The sequence below is a fragment of the Chlamydotis macqueenii genome, chromosome 2, assembly GCF_036417535.1.
Source record: "Chlamydotis macqueenii isolate bChlMac1 chromosome 2, bChlMac1.mat, whole genome shotgun sequence".
NCBI lineage: Eukaryota > Metazoa > Chordata > Aves > Otidiformes > Otididae > Chlamydotis > Chlamydotis macqueenii.
Window position 1 is genome coordinate 42,861,639 of NC_141557.1, and position 19,233 is coordinate 42,880,871.

Consider the following 19,233-nt stretch of genomic DNA (forward strand, 5'->3'; position numbering starts at 1 on the left):
GTTTTTCAGAGAGGCTGCAGGAGCCATGCTGTACATCTCGTAGCAGGCACAGTGAGCTCAGATACCTTGGTCCTGGAATTGTTCTTTGTCCCCAAGCAAAGGGGCTGACGGGGAGACAGGAGTTACAGTAACTGACCATCATGTGCTCCGGCTGTTGCCTTTCTGAAGGCATAATCATGTGTCTTTGAGCTCTAGACTGTCGGCCAGCAAAAATAGCTATTGCTTTGTACTTTAAAAATGCCTTGCCCTGGAATCACAAAAAGCCCTTAATATTGCCTGAGTTAGTCTTTGCAGAAATGATGCTGGCCTAGAATCTCAAATAGTAAAAACAAGCAGGTAATTACAAAAACAGAGGGAAATCAACTAATAATCAATCACCACATTTGAAGATTCCCATGTAGAGGAATGCTGGTGATTTAAACCTTTGTTTTTCAGCAATCGTGCTAAAACATATTTTTTTTTACAAAAAAAAAAATCCTTGGTGGTAAATGAGGTTCTTTTGCCTCCTACTGCATTACACTCACTATGCCTTAAAGTAACTGGATGTCATCTGTGTATTTCTGTTTAACAGTGCCCCACAATGCAAGCTATGCTGTTTTATTGGCTCTTAGTTTTTATTGACATGTGGTGATAAAAAATATTTGCTTCAAATAGGTAAAAGATGGCAAGCTGAAGAACGTGAACACCTACTAAGGACTGGGCTATTTTATTTCTCAGATATACTGCATCTTCTTGGTAAAATATGAGCAATTTGACGGATTAGTCAAGCTGTGAAAGAGAAATCAAAGACAGGAGATATGTTTTGTCCCACTGGTTGATCTTAAATAGCCATTTCTGGGGAGGAGTAAATCTCTAACTGCATAAGTCTGTGAAGTTGTAGATTTAAAATTAGAGATTTAAAGATAGGATTGAAAGATAAATCTATATTTGATATTCTCATGATTCAGAACAATAAGCAATTTCAGCACTTGTATGTGTGGAAGTAACAAAACAGAAGGTGACTTAAAATACTATGTTTTAGATTGTCCAATATTTTGGGGGCTAAAAGCAAAGTCTGATGCTTTCAGAGTGGGAAGGGCTATACCAGCCACTCAGGTTTGTTTTCTGGAGGATCTGTGTCAGGAGTAGTTTTTTGCCTTGTGTGATTTTTAGGTGGCTGGTGTGTACACATTTGTTTGCATAAGGCTGACTGTATTTTTATTATTTAGCCATGGTGCCCGAAATCCCAGATAGGTTCTTTTTAGTGCGTTTGATAGTTCAAGATAAATATACAACTGACTTTTCCTATGTCTGAAAAAAATCAAAGTATTTAGAAAAATGGGGATTCAAGGGAAATTGAGATGGCTCTACACAAAGTACCTCACATAGCTGAGAATACACAACACTGGGAAAGCAAATCTATCTGGAGAAACCTGTTAGTTCTTGCATGTGTTGGAAGCCAAGTTGCATAACAGGACTGAAAGACAACATTACCTGCCAGTGTCTGAATTAACAGTGAGGGCTCAGAAGAGGTTTGAAGAAAGAGGCAGAAGAAGAATTTAGCCTCCACTTCTGGAACATTATCCAGAGCACTTTTGTTTCAAGAACTTTAATTAGTAGTGAATGGCGGCTATCAAATGAAATAAAAGAAAAAAGAGTAAGTGTGAAGAAATTACCTAGACCTTTTGCATGCCATACCTTTAAAAAATACAATTGGTGTCCTGTATCTTTTGTTCTGCATTGCAAAGCAATGGAACTGCCCTGTATAGAGGCCCAGGAGAAGGCTGTAACCTGTATTCAGCAAATGTCAAAAATCTCAGTCCTGTCGTGGATGCATTTGAATAAAGGTGGAAGAGGCATTGGCCAGCTATTGCTATGTGCTGGCCTTCTCCAGTAGCGGGAGAGTCTGCTGAACTGTCGGTAGTCTGTGATGTTTTCCTGGAGAGAAATCTTGCTCGGAAAGAGAAGTTCTTTCTCAGTTTTAACACAGTATAATTTTTCTCACAGAAATCCAGGAATCTTCTTTGAAAAACAAAAAGCAGAACTGAATCCCCACCCATGCTGGCTAGCAGAAGTATCTTGTGGATACTCAAGTAAAATATACTCATTTTATTGATGCTTAAATACAGGCACCTCCCTCATTTTTATAGCATTTGGACACCTTTTTGGCTGATTTTATTTCAGAGTGCTGCCTCTGGAAGAAGGTTAAACTCTGGTGGATTGATGCTCCAAGTCCCATCACTGTTGGAAAACTTATTGTGTCAAGGCTAATACACCCCGTAACCCTACGAAGGGAAAAACATCAGTAAACATGTTTGAATCTCTTCTTTTGTTCTCTTGGATGCTGTTCAGCCTGGTGTAAAGTAGCCAGGAGAGGATTCGGCTGAGGGAAGGGAACAGCAGTATTGTGCCTGCAGAGGTAGTGGTGGCAGCTGGGAGATGAGGTCTCATGGACCCATGGATGGCTGCCTGCTTGGTGGGACAAGGACCCTCACAGCCTCTCACTCACGTGAGATCTGCATGAGGATCTTGTAGACACATGTGCTGTCACCTTGCCTCTTTAGATTTTCCCTCATCCAGTTACCAGAAGTTTTGACTACTGCCACTGTCTTATGTGCATTGAAGTTCATCTGTGTTGTCCATAATTTTCAAAAGTCCTTATTGACGATTTCATTTATTGAGAAGAATTAATGTTATCGAGCTACTGAGGGACGGTTTCTCAGCTGGCCTGGCTTATTTTACTATGTGCTTCCTGCTCACCTTTGGAAATAACTCAGAAGTGCAGACTTGTTTGTATGTATGTAGTGCCAGGCTTGTAGAGTCCAGGTGGTTTTTTTGGTTTTGTTTTCTTACTAAAAACGGCACAACTGGTATGCCATGGGATAATCTCACAGGAATTATTGATTTGTTTGTCTCTTTGTGCTAGGGACTACACAAACACAACACAGAAAAGGCAATGTTTATGTACATGGTTTATACATCAGATCGGATTTTTCCATCTGCTCCTTTCCTGCATTTTCTAGAAAAGATGTTATAGACAGAACATGGAAAATTAAGAAGGAAAATCTTAGTAATATGGGAGTTGGATCAGACAAGTGGGCAAGGAAGCTAGTACACATGAAAAACATATCAATGTTCTAATAAAATATGTAGTCACATCTATTCTTGGGATTTGCAGTAGTCCTTCACCCAGAATTACATATTCATGATGACGCTTCTTAATCTGCTTTGTATGCAAGCTTTTAGTGATGCTGAGTAGCCTAAATCACCTGAAGAATAGGTAGAAGTTAGTGGTCTAAATAAATTGGAGGGTCTGAGCTTGTGTCAACCCTGAAGTTGGTGGACTTTACAATTATAGAATCAGTTTGCACCTTCACGGACATTTTTGGGTCCTCTCTAGCATTTTTTATGTCAAGTTCTAGTCTGCTGTAAGATTATGTCAAGTGGCAGTTCAGGCAAAGACAGGTTTTTGCAGAGAGTATGTAAGAGCTGCTTTAATACCTAGCAGCCCATCAAGAGTATTGAAACAAACACATTCACCAAGGAGGGGTTTTCAATCCTGCTGTTATTCCGAGTGCATTTGTAAGGATTAAAAAATTTATTTGATGATGTGTGTCTTATCTGGGCTTCCCTTTTGTATGTATAATGCATTTAGACATCCTCAGCACCTGTGGAAGAAATGTGGACACTGAAGAAAGATTAAATCAGCAGTGGCAGTTGTCTAAATCCGAGGAACATTTCTTGGCCACTCTCCTGCAGTAATTTCCATCCAGAGGGTACACTGAAGGAGCTGGTTCTGAGAAAGCACTGTGCCAAAGGGCTCTGATGGTTTTGCTCAACAAGGGAATTACAGAATGTGATCGTGCTTCTTGTGTGATATTTTTTTCTCATCTCTCCATCATGCAGAAGCTTAAATACAGGGAGTAATCACCATCTAGGTGAAACATAAGAGAGAGCTGTTTCCCACAGAACAGAGCCAGGCATCAGGGCTTCTGAAGAGGAACGGAGAGCTGGTTGCTTTATAGTTAAATAGGCAATTTTTCTCCGAGGACCAAGGAAAAGGAAATCCCACAGAAGAATCTTATTTATTTTCCAGGCTTTTGCATAGGTTTCAGGAATTGTTCTGGTATGAGTCAGCTGACCAAATAAGTCCATTCTGCCTGCTCATTTTTCAGCTTCATTTTCTCTTCTTTTTAAATTACTTCCCTTTTTTTCTCTGTCATATACTAATACTCTAAAGGGCTGTTCCTTAAAATGGAAACTGCAGAAAATGGAAAGACTCTCCAGTGAAAGCCCGTCATCCTAATATTTTTTTAATAGAAAATTATAATTCTCTGTATTTTGCAGTTTAGAAATTCATGAAAATATTTAATAAAAATACTATCCTTATAAAATACCCTATATGGCCTCTATAGGGAACATTTGATACGTTGGATCACAGAAGCAAATTCTGAATCCGTAATTGAAATGTCTGAAAATTTTAACTAACTAAACTTCAGGATACTGTTTGGTTTTTTTTTGGTTTTTTTTTTTTTGTATTCTTGGACAGTATTTGTGGATAACAGCCTTGTTGACTGAGTCAACTTTCCTCCTCATAACAAAGAAGGACACTAGGAATTTTAGAGTTCAATATTGAAATTGTCAGGCTTAATTTTAATCCCATTCTTTAATTATCTGATTCCCACTCACCCCAAGCAAACTGTTCTATGAAGTGAAATATTTGTATTGGCTCTTTAAAATGATTTTTTTTCATGTGCTGTTAGAGCAGGAGCTGGTGACTCTGGAAAGCCTGGCATGCTCAGCAACAGAGGAGGAGCTGAGAATTGTGCTGTGCTGACACTGGCCACCTTCCACGTCATTTCCGAAGGAATTGCGTGGCTGGGCGTGGACTGCTGCTTCACCAGTTGTCAGAGATGCTTGGCACAACTGGGTGAATGTGTTGTGTGGAGCACTCTGCAGTGAACATTCCTTTTATCTTCCTAAAGTGTTACCTGTCTTTCCCTGTGTTGATGCACAGTACATACTGACTGACCGATACTGACCTGAATCGATAATGATCCTGGGTTAAATGACAAAGAAAAATTATAGCTGGGAGGAACTGAAGGGTGATTCAGTTTAGATTTGTGAGTTAGAGGTGCCAGTGTCTCTCTTCCCTGATTTCTTTTACCAGTTCAACCATACCAAAGAAGGCCTGCAGAAGCAATAACTACAAGCCCAACAGTTTAATATAGTGCCACTTATCAAAGCCGTGCCCTCCTCATCCTCTGTCACCTGTTTACCTGTGTTGTTTTGCATAAACTGTCTTTCACTCTTGTAACGGGGAATCGTAGTTTCCTAGCTGGAGCTGGGCCTTAAGTGCAGGTTTGTAAATACAGGATATTTTTTATTTCCTTAAAGGACAGTGATTGATGAAGTAAATGCTTTGAAGAGATGCTAAATTATTTATTTGTATCAGATTTTATCACAAAATATCTTAGGAAGATGTGCCTTTTCAATCCTGGAAATTCTTTTACCAAATGAAACACTCTCTAAATTCATGATTCAAATCACAGATGTGCTATAGCGAAGTGATAACTTTAAATTTCAGAAGATCTGCAGTAGCAGATGATTGTGTTTTATGAGCTTCCTAGACAATCAAGACTAAAGCAGTGAGCAGCTTTGTGAGAAAGAGCTAGCGTAAAGGATTGGGGTGATAGCGAAGATACGTGATCATAATGGAAGGACTTCATAGCCTCATCCAGCCTGGAAAATTTCATGCTTCTACCAGAGAACTGTATGGTAGCCAATGTGAAATGAGGTTATGATCCTGTTCCTGCTTTTAGATGCATGTTCACAAGCCAACACAGAATGCATTAGCTGGAGCCATTCTTGAAAGAAGAACATCAAGTAACCCTGGGGATATTAAAATCCAGCTGTCCTTTCACACTTGCATGTATTGCTCCTAAAAACACATACATCAGTATGAAAGGTTTGCATCGGCAACGCTTGTACCACACCTGCCAAACTTATACACAAAAATTTCTTCAGGGATTTTCAGAAGTGCTGAACTTAGCATAATTCTACTCTCTAGAAGTGAATGGGACTTTACTGATGATTAATGAAGAGGAATTAGGCCAGTGCTCTGTTCCTTTGTTCCCAAAAATCTTAGCTCAGCACCTTTCTTAACCGCTAAGTTAGCTTAGAAAATCTTACGGCACATACAATCATGTTTATTCTCTCGCTATTACCTCAAGTAGACCTCGCCATGGTATTTTACTTCCTTTTTCAAGCGCTCCTTTAGTTTGTAGATTGACTTGATTTTTTTTTTCATACTGTAACTTCATCTAAGATTAAAACATTCCTCTGCCTTTGAAAATTGCAATGTAAATAATCAGTAAATATATCCACCTCCATGCTATTAATGTCCTGCGCCACAGAACAGATGCTGATAAGTGAAAGATGTAGCCAAATTTTAGGCTGGAGAGTAGTTGGAAGTACTGGGTTCTTTTCGGGTTATGAACTTCAGCCAAACAAGAACTGGCCTTTTTTTCATAAATACACATTGTTCTTGACTTTCCTCTGACTTGGAACACATTTGAATTGGTAATAATACAGCTGAAATCCACAGAGCTTTGGCAATTTCAGTGGGAGAGAAGAATGGGGCTCCCTATCTTTAGCACTCGCATAGCTATACATCTTGGAAGCTCTTACGCACTCTTTGCAAACCCTTTATGTTAGCAGAACAGGAAATCTGAGTCCTGCAAATGAGTTAAACACTGGAGTCAGATTAATTCTTTTTTTCCCTCCATACTCAGGAAGCTCCAAACGCCCCATGGAGGAGTTATCTGAGCACAACTATGCAGCTTGGGAATCTGCAGCTCAGACTGAGAGAAACTATATTCTAAATTCAGTAAGCACATCTTTACTCACCAGGAAAAACCCAGTGCACTCTGAAATGATCAAAAAACTGTGGTTTTAGAAAATAATACTGTGGTGGAAAATGGACATAGCCTTTCTTTCAGTGACATATCATTTAATCATGTTCTTCTGTAGCTCAGCATGAGGACGATGCTTTTGTAAGGTGAGAAACAAAAAATCACTATATCTAGCATGCTTCCTCGGGAGGAGGAGGAGATGATTCACATGACCACCAGTGGGAGGATGTGTGCATGCTTTTTGGGGTACCACTCAATCTGGGCTGAGACACAGATTCAACAAAGCAATGTGATTTGTGTGAAAATCAGGCCACATTCAGATTATTTAGTTTGATTTGGAAAGCAAGTGTGCAAACTTCAGCAGCATTTCTTCTGAGCTGATGTGAGTGCTTGTGTAACAGCTCAGCAGGCTGGAAATACACAGGTGCATATTCTGCCAGTAAACACAAATCTCCTAGTAATATGCGTAGATATTCCCTGCGCACATATGCACCCCCCTCTGAATATATGAATGTTACTGTATTAGTGAATACTGTGCTTGTTATTTCCTTAGTAATGAATGTCTCCCATTCAACCAACGTGTCTGAGTGGTTTGGCTGTAATCTAAATAAATTTAGGTTTAGATGCAATTTTCTTCACTAATGAATGATAATTTTTGTTGCTGGAAAAAACCCTCTATTTTTCCATTGTATAAAATTATCCGATTAGGCTCTTCTCATGATACAGGCAGCAAACTGAATCATGGTTGCAGCTCATTGAATTTTTTAGTCCTTGGACTTTCCCTTTATTTGTTTGTGCTCAGAAAGGGAGGTTATGATGACATGAAGGGTTGAATTCTGTTTGCAGTCACGTTAGACTAACTTTGATATAACAAAAATAAAAGTAAGTGATATAAGAATGTACAACTGTCCATATTGGGCCAGAACAAAGGTCCCACTAACATACAATTCTCTTTCTGATAGTGCGCCATATAGCACTTGCCAACAGGGAAGTACAGGAACCAGGCAGGCATCTGAGGATACTTCCCCAGAGTCCTCTCCTAGCCTCCAGCAATTTACAGTTGGGGGTTTCCTGAGCTTGTATTGACTAGCCTTCTGTAGAACTGCCTCCTCAACCCCAAATAAAACATTTATCCTGCCTTTTTTACATTTAAAATTTTGGTTGCACAACATCCAGCCATGAGAAGTTCTTCAGTTTAACGATCTGTTCTTCGGAGAACCATCCCCTTTGCTTGCTCTAGACCCGCAATGCTGATTTAATTGATTGCCTGCTAATTCTTGGATTGGAAGAGACAGAAGGCTCTTGTTCTCTGTGAATTTTTTTTCGTGCCACTTCCCATTTTATAAAATGCAATCATAGCGTCCCTTAATCTCTGTTCTTTTTCCACTTTTAAGAAAGGTGTGCCAGGATGTGCATGTGTAAACGAGGATGTGATTCTTAGAGGCAAGGAGCCGTTCCTAAGTAATGAACATGAGGCATGGTAAACTGTTTTGGTAGTACAAGACTGCAGTTGATGGAAGCTTAGAGGGTCATTTTGTATCAATATGCTGGATGTGAGCTGAGTATTGCTGGGAAACGGGAAACAGGAAAATGGATGCACAGAGGAAGGGTTTATTTGGCTGATGCTGAGTATTTTGTAAGGTGTACCTTTGTTCATATAAGGATAAGTGCACATATCTGATTAAACCTAGAAAGATCAATTTTTTTAAACAAGAACTGTCAACTTCAGAAAAATGTACCCCAGAAATAATTGAAGTGTTAAAAAAAAAGGTAACATAAATATTCCTTTAATACAGCAAGTGAAAGAAGTACAACTTCAGGTATGAGGACATATTTTCAATGTTGCGTCAAAAGGAAATATACCCCCAAACCCCACATCTGTGCATAAATAAGGCATTATAAATGCCTGCCTTAAATTCTGAGAGTGTTTGATCTCAGCTTTCCTTCACTCTTAGATCAAATTAGTGTCTGTCATATTGCTGAACAGTGCCTGAAACTGATGTCACCAGTGGATCCATGTCTGGCCAATTCTGCCAACAAGTTTGAGGACATTAGCTTTGCCAGGGGCTACTCTAAGTACCCCTGCACATTTGATCTTCTGCTCACTGCTTGGGCACGATGTTACCAGCAATGCTGCAGCATGTGCTTTAGCATCTAAGGGGAGGAAAGAACTCCAACAGATCTCATGTTGTGCAGATTAATCCTCATTTAGGAAGGATGTCCATTAATGTCCTTCTGCTTTCCCTAGTGCTCATGGGGGAAAATGACCCTTTTATGAGCCTGGTCCAAAATGGTGGACACATGGGAGAACCTAGGGACCCAAAATTGCCAGTTTCTCTAGCTGTGTGGGCCGAAGGAGTCTTTGTTTGATTCCCAAGAAGCCTATATAAGGGTATGTCCTCGGGACCTCTGGGAGTTTTATGTCTACCAAAGACACTCCTTACACTGCAACAATGAAATTACAACAATTATTTACTATGCCTCATAACTTTGTGCTCTCAAAAACCATAAAGACAATGAAAACTGTGATGATAGCAGCTGTAAATGCATTTTTGTTATTGGAAAAGTTGGACCTCCTCTGGGTGAACATGAAATTAGAATGGGTTTTTGTAATATTTGATAGGAGGTATATTTTTCCCATGTTAGAATGGATATAACTTTGTTTACCTGGGCGCCAGTAAGTAACAAAGCGGGATGTGTTCAACAATTGCCACTCATCTGTCATCTGCAATCTTTGTATTTTTATCAAGATTAAAAACGGAAAAGAAATAGTGAAGAAAGGGAGTATGAGATGTTTCATTTCCAAAGTCAAAAACATTTTGGAGTTGGGGTAGTTAAGGCTTGGTCCTGGAAAGCTTGGGTTCGAATTCCTCAGAACAAGTGGACATATCTTTCTGAGAGTTGTCACTGAAATCTGTGCCTCAACTGTCATTTCTTTGTGCAGTTAAATCATTCTTGGTTCTTAAAAGCAGCTGATAGACAGGTAAAGAAAGAGAAGATGCCTTGAAGAAAAGCTTCTCCACCTTCAAAGCTATCTTTGCCGCTCTACTATCCCACTCAGTTAATACACAATGCAGTGCCGTGTCACAATTCAGTCTCTGTGTGTATGGACATACGGGGTTTCAGTATGTGCATGCATCGTCGATAAGTTTTCAAGCCACTCTATTTGTATAAATGTATGCACACATTTATAGATGATCATTTAGAAATATTCTAGAGAAAATTTTATAATGTCATACAGTTCTCATGAGTAGCAAAAAGTATTACAGTGGTATTTTTATAGTAAGTATTGCTGGAGCATGACTATTTACTATTAATTCTTCTAAGCACTGGGAATAAAATACTGTGTGTTTTTTAGGAACATGCTGTAGAAATAAGAAGGAAATTGGAGATAAATTAAATCTTGGTCACATTCAGCCAGTATTTTTTCCATATGTCAGCAAAAAACTGGCAAAAACCAAAACAACAACAAAATTATAAAGTCTGAGATGAGATTTAGTGATTTACTGTCTGCTTTAACTGTGCCTATGGCTTGAAGTAGAGTTACAGAGCCTCAGGGTTTCCCAGATATTTCCATAAGTTATTTGTCCATTTTGCATAAAAGGTTATGATCCCACCATTTATCTAAACATTTTCCTAGGCACCTACTCCAATTATAGCTTGTTATGGAAAACCAGGACTATCATTTATACGGTTTTGTTGCTTTATTATAGCAACACAGCATAAAGCAGCATATGGAGTCAGTGCAAGGAGGAAATTTGCAGTGTCTTAATTTCCAAAATATCTTTTTTCCTTACTTAAAAACTGTTCATCAGTGAAAGGTCATCTGTTGCTAATAGCATGACCTAATTCACGTCAGACTGCTGCCTTACTGTACAGCACATTTCAAATAGTAACAGTGTGGGTTTGCTGGAGGAGCTAGAACCACTCCAAACCAGGTGGAAACTGGATGTGATGGGGTTGCAGGGGTCTCGCTGCCTTGCCCTCTCTCCTGGGGCTGCTGGACCTGTTGTAATGCAAGTGTTTCAGAATAAAAATGTCATTAGCTGAAATATGCAATGGCACACTTTTGTATGATTAATCTTCTAATTCTTCTTGAACTCAGGCTTTCCATGTTAAAAAGGAGCATTGGATGCAGACTCTGCTTTGCTTGAAGATCAAATAAATAGTTTCGTCTTGTGTGATTGCGCTGTTGCATGCAATTCACTTCACTTGAGTATATTAGTAATTTCCAGATTGCCTTACGGGAGTACGTTGAAGAGGCTGGACATTTTATGTCAGTCAGCAATTACATTAGTTACCAGGGTAGCTCTCTGCCCTCCTGTAAGGGACTATTGTACTGGCTCTCTTTGATCGCAAGGCATCTGGGAAGCCTGGTGCAGGCTTATTGAAAGGATGCGGTCTGACAAAGTAGCAACTCTTTCCTCCTGGGAGCATCATCTAGTATCTTATCCTTTATATTGGATTTTACTAAAGGTTTCTGCATTTCTTTGGTCAGAAGTCTTCTGAATTTTAAGTACCCGAGACCTGAAACGCTTTATACGATTATGAAAGCCTCTCACAAAACACAGCGCTCTTATGTCACCCGGTCCATAGATCAGCTCAGGCATTGACTGGTACTAGTAAATACTGTTTATTGCCTGTTTTCTGGTATTTCTTAGATAATCCTGTATGTTTTAGTCTTTCACTTCACGTTTTGGAAATTTTTCATAGTGACCTTTGCCTTCGCAAATGTCTTCCCTTCTGTAACGTCCCCCATTGTTACTATGTGAGTGCAGTCCCTTCACTTTAGTCTTTTCCACCTCTGTTGATCCACAGGAAACATTTGTAAAGCAGAATGATATCCCATTTACATCCTTCCTTTTGCTATTGTAAATATGCTACATTTTTTTAAGGTATCCCTACACACTTATCACCATCCTATTGCAGTGATGTGAATTTTGGATCCAAGCTGGCTTGCATCTGGATGCTCCATGAGGCAGGCAAAGTGAAGTGGTGTTTCTAGGAGAGATCGGTTCTTCTTGTGATGTTCCACTGATTAATAGCTCTTTTCTATACCTTTTCTACTTACAATCCATCTTTCTTTAATGTAGTTGAGCAGAGCTGTACACTATTTTTCAGAGAGGGTCTTTGCAGTGCTGCAGGAATGTCTCTCAGTTGGGCAGTACTTTGCTTAATTTTAACTAACTTTTAGTCAGTCGATGAGCGCCCGAGAGTTTGCAGTAGAAACTCTTACTGTTAGCAAGTGTATAACCTGCATTATTTTGCATGTTGAACTGTTAAATTTAATTTGCTCTCTATAGTTAAATCTCAGAATGTCTTACCAGGTTTTGAGTCAAATGCAGATGTTATATTTTATAAGTGCAAGTTTTAAAATGACCCTCCAAGTGTTTGCAAGTGTTCACAGCTAAAGTTCTGTTCTTTGACTTCTCTTTAGAGATTGTATCAACTGGTTGACTGTTGTTTAACACCATAAACGTGACAATTCAATATCTTGAGTACTGCCAGAAAAGTCTTGCCTGGTGTTCTAGAGCTTATTTTCTAGATGTGTGTAATTCAAAAAATGTCTTAGGCTAAATAGGAGATATAGAAAATAAGTTAAATACTTTCTAAAATGCTGTATTTCACAGAGAAAAGTGCAAACAAGAAAATGCCAGTAGAGGGTAGATGAGTTTCTAACATATTAAATCTTGGTATTTTTGCTCTCAGGAACATGTATTTCAATCACGATAAAATCTTACATGTTTTAAGAAATGAGGATTAGGTTCCATGGCGTGGGCAGGTTTTTCGTTACTTTTAAGATTATTTAAAAAAAACCCAACCCACAGACAAACAACTTTGCATTATCTATGCTGATACTTTACTGGTAAAAAGTTTTAACATTAAGATAGAGTGATGAGAAATATAAGCTTATGGATTTGTAAGTTATGGATTTGTAAGAAGCAAATTGGTATTTTACTACTTCTCTTTTCATGTTTTTGGTTGGAGTTTTTTTTTTGTTAGAATTACTGTTCACATAAATGTTACATAGAGAAAAACCTTGAGACATGCAAAACATTTGCTGAGAGAATGATCTACCCTGTTCAAACTGGCACCCTTGAGAGATACACTCTTGAGATATATTTGTTTTAGACAACTATGAAATCTTACTGTCTCAGTATAATATCCAGATGACAGATACATATACAAATGTTTTTCACGGAATGAATTTCAGTTGTTTTAAGACAGAACTGGATTTTTGTGAGCAGGAGCTCCAATCTGAAAGTTCGGATGATTTAGGTGACCCTCAGCCTTGTTCATCCTACCGCTTCTAATCATGTGTACTAATAAAATTGCTCAGAGCGACGTAGCAGTGATTTGTGGTTCTGAAATTTGCTGGTTTACAATACAGACTTGTATTTTGGACTCAAAGTTAACAGATGCATTCACCATGCAATTCTGGAATACAAAGTCTTCTTTTAGGAAGGTGTGCTGGATTGTTTCAGGATTTTGGCATCCTGCTTCCCTAGCTGCTATTCTATCTATGTAAGATACTTTACTGCCTCATCTGTGCTATTGTTATCTTTTGCAGCAGAAATTGAATATATTGGGGGTTTTTAATCAGCAAGTGATCTTTGTTGATCTTTTCTTTTTAATTCCATTAACAGTTACGCTTAATTTTTGTTTAAAAAAATAACCCAAGAGAGTATATGTTTGGCCAAAAAAACTCAAATCTTGTATATTACTCTGCTTGATCATGAATAACTCCACTTAACATACTGATTAAAAAAAAAACAAACAACAAAACCAATTTTTTTTTTCTTTAAAAACAAACAACAAACATTGGTTTTGTATAGACTTTGCTTTTACTTTTCACCCTTATTGGTGCAGCGCAAGATTTTATTCTGGAAGAATTTAGGAATGAGGGGTCAGATTTGCCTTTAAAACTCAAGTCCCAGCTAGAGGAAAATATCCTTATTAAATCTTTCCACAAAATTCTTGTGCCTGTCAGTGGGGGCCCTGAATGCCTACTGTGGATAGTTTGAAGCCCAAAGGAAAAGCTGAGATAACAGAATCGTGCTCAGAGGTCAACCTGGCCCATCAAGCTGGAACCAAAATCTCAGAGTCTGGCCTTCTGGACAACTCTAAAATTATCAGCCACAGTCAGTGATGCGCGCTTTGGCCCACTGAATCCACGAACCGTCTTGTCCCTCACAAATCTGAAGAGTTGAAAGGAGATGCAACTGAGGCAGGAGAGGACCTAAATCCTAGGTAAGGTTCCAGCCGTTTCTTCAAGAACCGCTTTTGAAAGAGGATTGCATCTGATTTGTATAAACAGTGTACATTGAGACAACTATTTCAGCTGTTTTAAGCCAGCTTAGAGTTTCCAAAAAAAAAGTCTTAACAAGATAGGAACCCTCTATTAATCTACTTGCTGCAAATTAGAGGTCAGTAGCTTCTTACAGACTGCAGAGTTTAAAAAAGAAGCCTTGTTAACCAGAGCTGGCCATCCAGCACCCTGACTGTGTGCTGAGTCCTGTGTTGTTCAAGCTGAAACTGTAGCACCAAGAATGTTATTAACTTCTACTGCTCACTTTAAGTGTAAAGATTTTATTTCTAGATGGTGAATGATAGATTGGATCAGGGAGCAACTGTGAAAAAGCGTGAAGGTCCTGCCACATCAACAAAGTATTTCAAAGTAATAAATTGGTGATTTATCATTCCTTTACTGAAGGATAAACTACCTCACAGGGCTGCATGTATTTTCAAAGAAAAATATGCATGTAGATGGTTTGTGAAAAGTGACTGATGAGCAATAACCTATTCTTGGGCCAAAGTCCTGCAAGATGCGCAGGTTTAATTTTGGTGGTCTGTGATGACCAGACTACATCCTGGCTGAACACTGTGTATTAGTACATAAGTGACTTAGGTTAAAAGGTGTTGCATTTATTTAACAAATGTATTGTCTGTTCTCCTTTTGTTACCTGACTGGCAACTCTGTGTCTAGCTCTATAGATAGTACAAATTAAAATCCAGTGCTTGTAGTGAGTAAAATACTTACCATAGGAGAAAATATTGAGATGCCTTGGCCAGAAGTTGATTTCAGACATTACATGTCGTTTCTGCTCGTGTGTATGTGCGCGCCTGCGTGCCTCGCGCACGTGCATTCAGGGAGAGAGAGATGAAAAGGTCAGATACCTGCTATGGATATGATCTTTGTTCATCCTTCTGTGCTGATGAAGTTTTGTTGATTGAATCTAAATATGCCGTAACTCTTCCACAGCATGTACATCAAAGAGAACGTTATTATAGAGAAGAGAGGCATTTGTTGGTACAATGGAAGTAATACTGGATGTGCCGTGCTGTTCAGAGGTGGTACACAGTGGTGCCTGGATATATTTGCATCTAAATGAGCTGAGCGTTTCTTTTCATACAGCTTTGATTTACCTTGATTGCTACAGGTTTTTATTCCTCCTGGGATTTGGGGAACCGTATTCCCATTATGTACTCATCTTCCCTTCACACATTGTCTGCCGCCTTCAGTCAGTGCCGCCAGATAAGTATATATAATAAAGATCTTTTACATCAGAGCTGGTTACTATGCTGTCAAGCCAGTTACTGTGTTCTGGGCCTCAGGAGGAGCAATGAATGATGAGCACAGCGTTTATTTAAGTACTGCTTCTTTTTTTTTCCTGTTAAGTATTGACTGTATCTGAACCTACTTCAGCATTAATAATGTTTATGAGAATGATTTGATGATAATGTATAGTTCCAAATTTTTTTGTTTTAGAATGGTTTTGAGAGGATTGATTTTCTTTTTATCTTTTTTTTTTCCTCCAAGGAGACTCAGTAGCCCATTAGCAGTTTCCTGAAGATCTATGTCAGACTCCCTCACTCAGTGAGTTTGTAGATTGCTGTTGGATGTTTCACATGTGTCAAGATGCTCCAGTTGCCACGTGCGTCACTTAGTGTGGGTCATCTTAGCAAAAACATTTCTTTGTCCAGCTCCTCTCTTGATTGCACCAAGTTACACTTTAAATTGAAGTCACAGTAAGTAAATTTAAATCTTAGTATATGTATCTTACAGGGTAGTCAGAGCTTTGATACTCTAGGAAAATAATGTAGAAAAACATTTGGGAAGCAAAATTTGTAAAGGCGTGAGTGAGCCTTTAGTCCTACACGTTATAAGCTTTTGCTTTGAATTAGAGCACGATCATTTTCAAATCCTCCTTTGCATCACATAAGCATTCACTGAAGTTTTCTTTCCTGTATTCTGCAAACTATACAAAACTTTCAGAACTATTTCAGCACTGGAAAAGAGGAAGCTATCACTTGTTGGTCATTGTTATTTAGATTGCAGTACCTTCCAAGACACTTACCAAAGATGGAGGAAGGTCCATCCCATCCCCTAAGGACTGCATGATTTAAAAAGGCAAAGGCAAATACACAATCAGATAGTGGCAGTTGTGCGTGTGCGCTTCTAATAAGAAGCGTAATTATCCCCATTGTCTTCTCTTTTTCGTGTTAAGGATGTTTCCCTTCAGTGGAGCATCTCCAATATTTCCCTTTTCCCTCCCTCACCTATTCACTGGGACAATCTTGTCCTTCTGACATACCTAATGGGGTTTGTCAGGTCCTTGGTGTAGTCGTGTTTTATTTCCATGAGTAATGAGATACTGCGGTAGGGCATCTTGTCCTGCCCTAAATGAGACATGCCAAGCCAAACATGAAATGGAATGCCAAACGTTATGTCCTATATGTTTGTCAAGTGTGTGATCTATTTTTTAGAGACCCAACTCAGAACACTGAAATATTTTACTACTTGTGAACTTTAGCTTCTGTTAATATGATTGAAGCAAGTGGAAATGGAAATTGTCAGGGCAATTTAACAAAGGGAGCCTGTAAAACTCATTACATCCCAGGTAGTAAAATCACTTTAGAAGGCACATTCTTCAAACTTGAGCTTTATTCAGTAAACTGCATTGGTGCCTGACCTTTTAAGAGCTTTCCCTTCCTTGGAAGGAAGGAGGGGGAAAGGCCTTGTTGTTCAGAGCTAGCCATCTTAAATTATAAACAGCAGCCAGACTTGAATCTGTGCTTTAGATCACGTGGGATGACGGAGTGTGCAGCTGCTCCAAACAGACAGTTAAATGGCCACCTATTTAGATGAGTTTGATGTGTATTTCATGTAATTGTATACTCCGTAAAGCAGTAAAAAGCCGGTGTTGTGCGCTGGCTGTATTTTAGCATGAAGTAAATCAAAGTACCAATCGTAAGTTTGTAATTCAACTTAATCTTTTCAAGACCTCTGATGCATTTAAGAAGCTTTAGCTTGATACTGCTTACTGAATGTGCGAGGGTTAAAGTTACTTTTGGGAAAATAATTCCTGTTTGGTCTATATCTAACTTACTTAGCAAGTTAAATTAGCTTGTGGAGAGCTCTCCATGACCACAGCTGGGTTTCTCCTGCCCTGCGGGGTAACCATGTCCCTGAGTGTGCCTCCCTCTGCACTGTCTCACGCCGTTGTAAGTGACTGGCTTTTTCTACTAAGATTGTGAGTGAGCTGTCAATCCACTCTAGACAGCAAATTTAAGCTTCTTTTTAGAATCATTTTTCCAGTTGTAAGTCTTTTATTTTTCTAATCATGTGTCACAAGTTTTGATGAGTGGAATACATGAAAAGCTAAGACTGTGTCTTGACCAGTTCATTATTTCTGTGATTTTCCATTTTCCAGCATCTAAACAATTATGAACTGTAGGGATTGCTTTTCCTTGTAGCTATCCTCTGCCTGGCTCATGGGCACAAGGCAGGTCGCTCATTAGTAAACCCACATTCTCAGGGTTTAGTCCAGCAACTTTTGAAGGAAAAGGAAAGCCTCTCACGTATTTATTAGGTGTCAGATTGGGCATTTAGTGCACATTGTGGCATTACAAGGTTTTGTCTAATTACATGATAAGGCTTTTGCCTTATCTATGCAGTTTGTGAGATACCATTACTTATGGCAAGTACGTTAGAGTTGATTGTAGGAAACTTTGAAAGAGAGAGCATTTGCCTGCTCTGCAATTTTCATATTGTTTCATGTATGTTTTTTTTGCCTTTGGTGCTATGCATTTTTTATTTCTCCTAGATCTGTCATCATCTTATCTAGAGGTTTCCTGAACATATTTACTGGAAAGTCGATAAAAGAATGAGTGAAAATAAAAGAGGGTTAAGAAAGGATTGAGAGTGAGGAATAGAAATTTTTGAAAAGGGAACCTTTGAAAATAAGAACTGATATTAAAAAGATATAAATACTTTTTAGTTTACTATAGGCAGAAGAACTTGCAAATGCATAAATGATACTGAGTGCCTCATGCAGAGAGAATAGTCAGGTCCTTAGGTGACATAAAAAGCTATGTAAATTCACAGCACTCCCAGTAAGATTCCTCTGTGTGTATGTGATCCACAAAAAAGTTTGCCAGCATAAAGAAATGGTGGGAGATGGTTATGCATATAGGTAATTGAACTCTGCGGTAGGTATTTTTCCGCAGAGAGGTACTGGTCTTTGTGTATAAATTGTTTCACTTCAAGTGGAAGCTGGTAATAACCAGATGTAGAGCCTAAGATGATTCCTGTTTGAAAATTTGGCCTTTTCTTATCCAGAAAAGAAATGCTCCTTGCTTTCCAACAGGTAAAATTTATCTCATTATTCCTGTACATTTGTAGCGTTTACTCTTTCCTGTTTAAATTCCCATTTTCAGTGTGTGGTACCACATTAGGATTCTAGCATAGAAAAGACAGCAATTATAGAATAAATCTTAATCTTTCTGAAGGTGCTAGGGTGTAAGTGATCCACTGTTCTGTGGAACAGGAATGTAGTTGAACCTTTGAGTATAGTTACACGTGGCACATGTTATGATTTTTCTTTCATAACGACTCTCTTTTGGAGAAAACAGAAATAGGGATACTTGGGTATACGCTCTGTTCCACTAATTGACTTCCAAACGATCTACCGTAACAATACTGCCTTAGTATCTTTCTTCAGTGCCTTGATGTTATGCCCAGCATTTGAAAAAATACTTAAAATATAACACAGTGTGTTTGCTATCCATAACCATGTAACCTATAGCTGTTACTGAGATATGAAGTAGTTTTGAAAGTTTACATTTCTGTGAGGAAGATTGATGTTCAGTCAAAGGATTTTATTTGATGAAGAAAGAAAATATTTATTTAAACAGATGTCATACCTTTGTTTATTAGAGTTGTTTATTTCATATAAAGCAGAATTTTCCAAAAGTCTTACTCTAGAACCAACTACAAACTACCTGTGGTTTCTGCAAACTCTGCTCTGGGGCTCATAAAAGTAATAATGAATTGTTT

The 19,233-nt window shown here is 38.6% G+C and overlaps 1 protein-coding gene across 3 annotated transcripts in view; it reads left to right on the forward strand.

Annotated features, from left to right (window-relative positions):
- The window catches only part of RBMS3 (RNA binding motif single stranded interacting protein 3), a 723,800-nt gene that overhangs the window by 454,468 nt on the left and 250,099 nt on the right, over positions 1-19,233 (forward strand). The gene's annotated exons all lie outside the window — the stretch shown is intronic.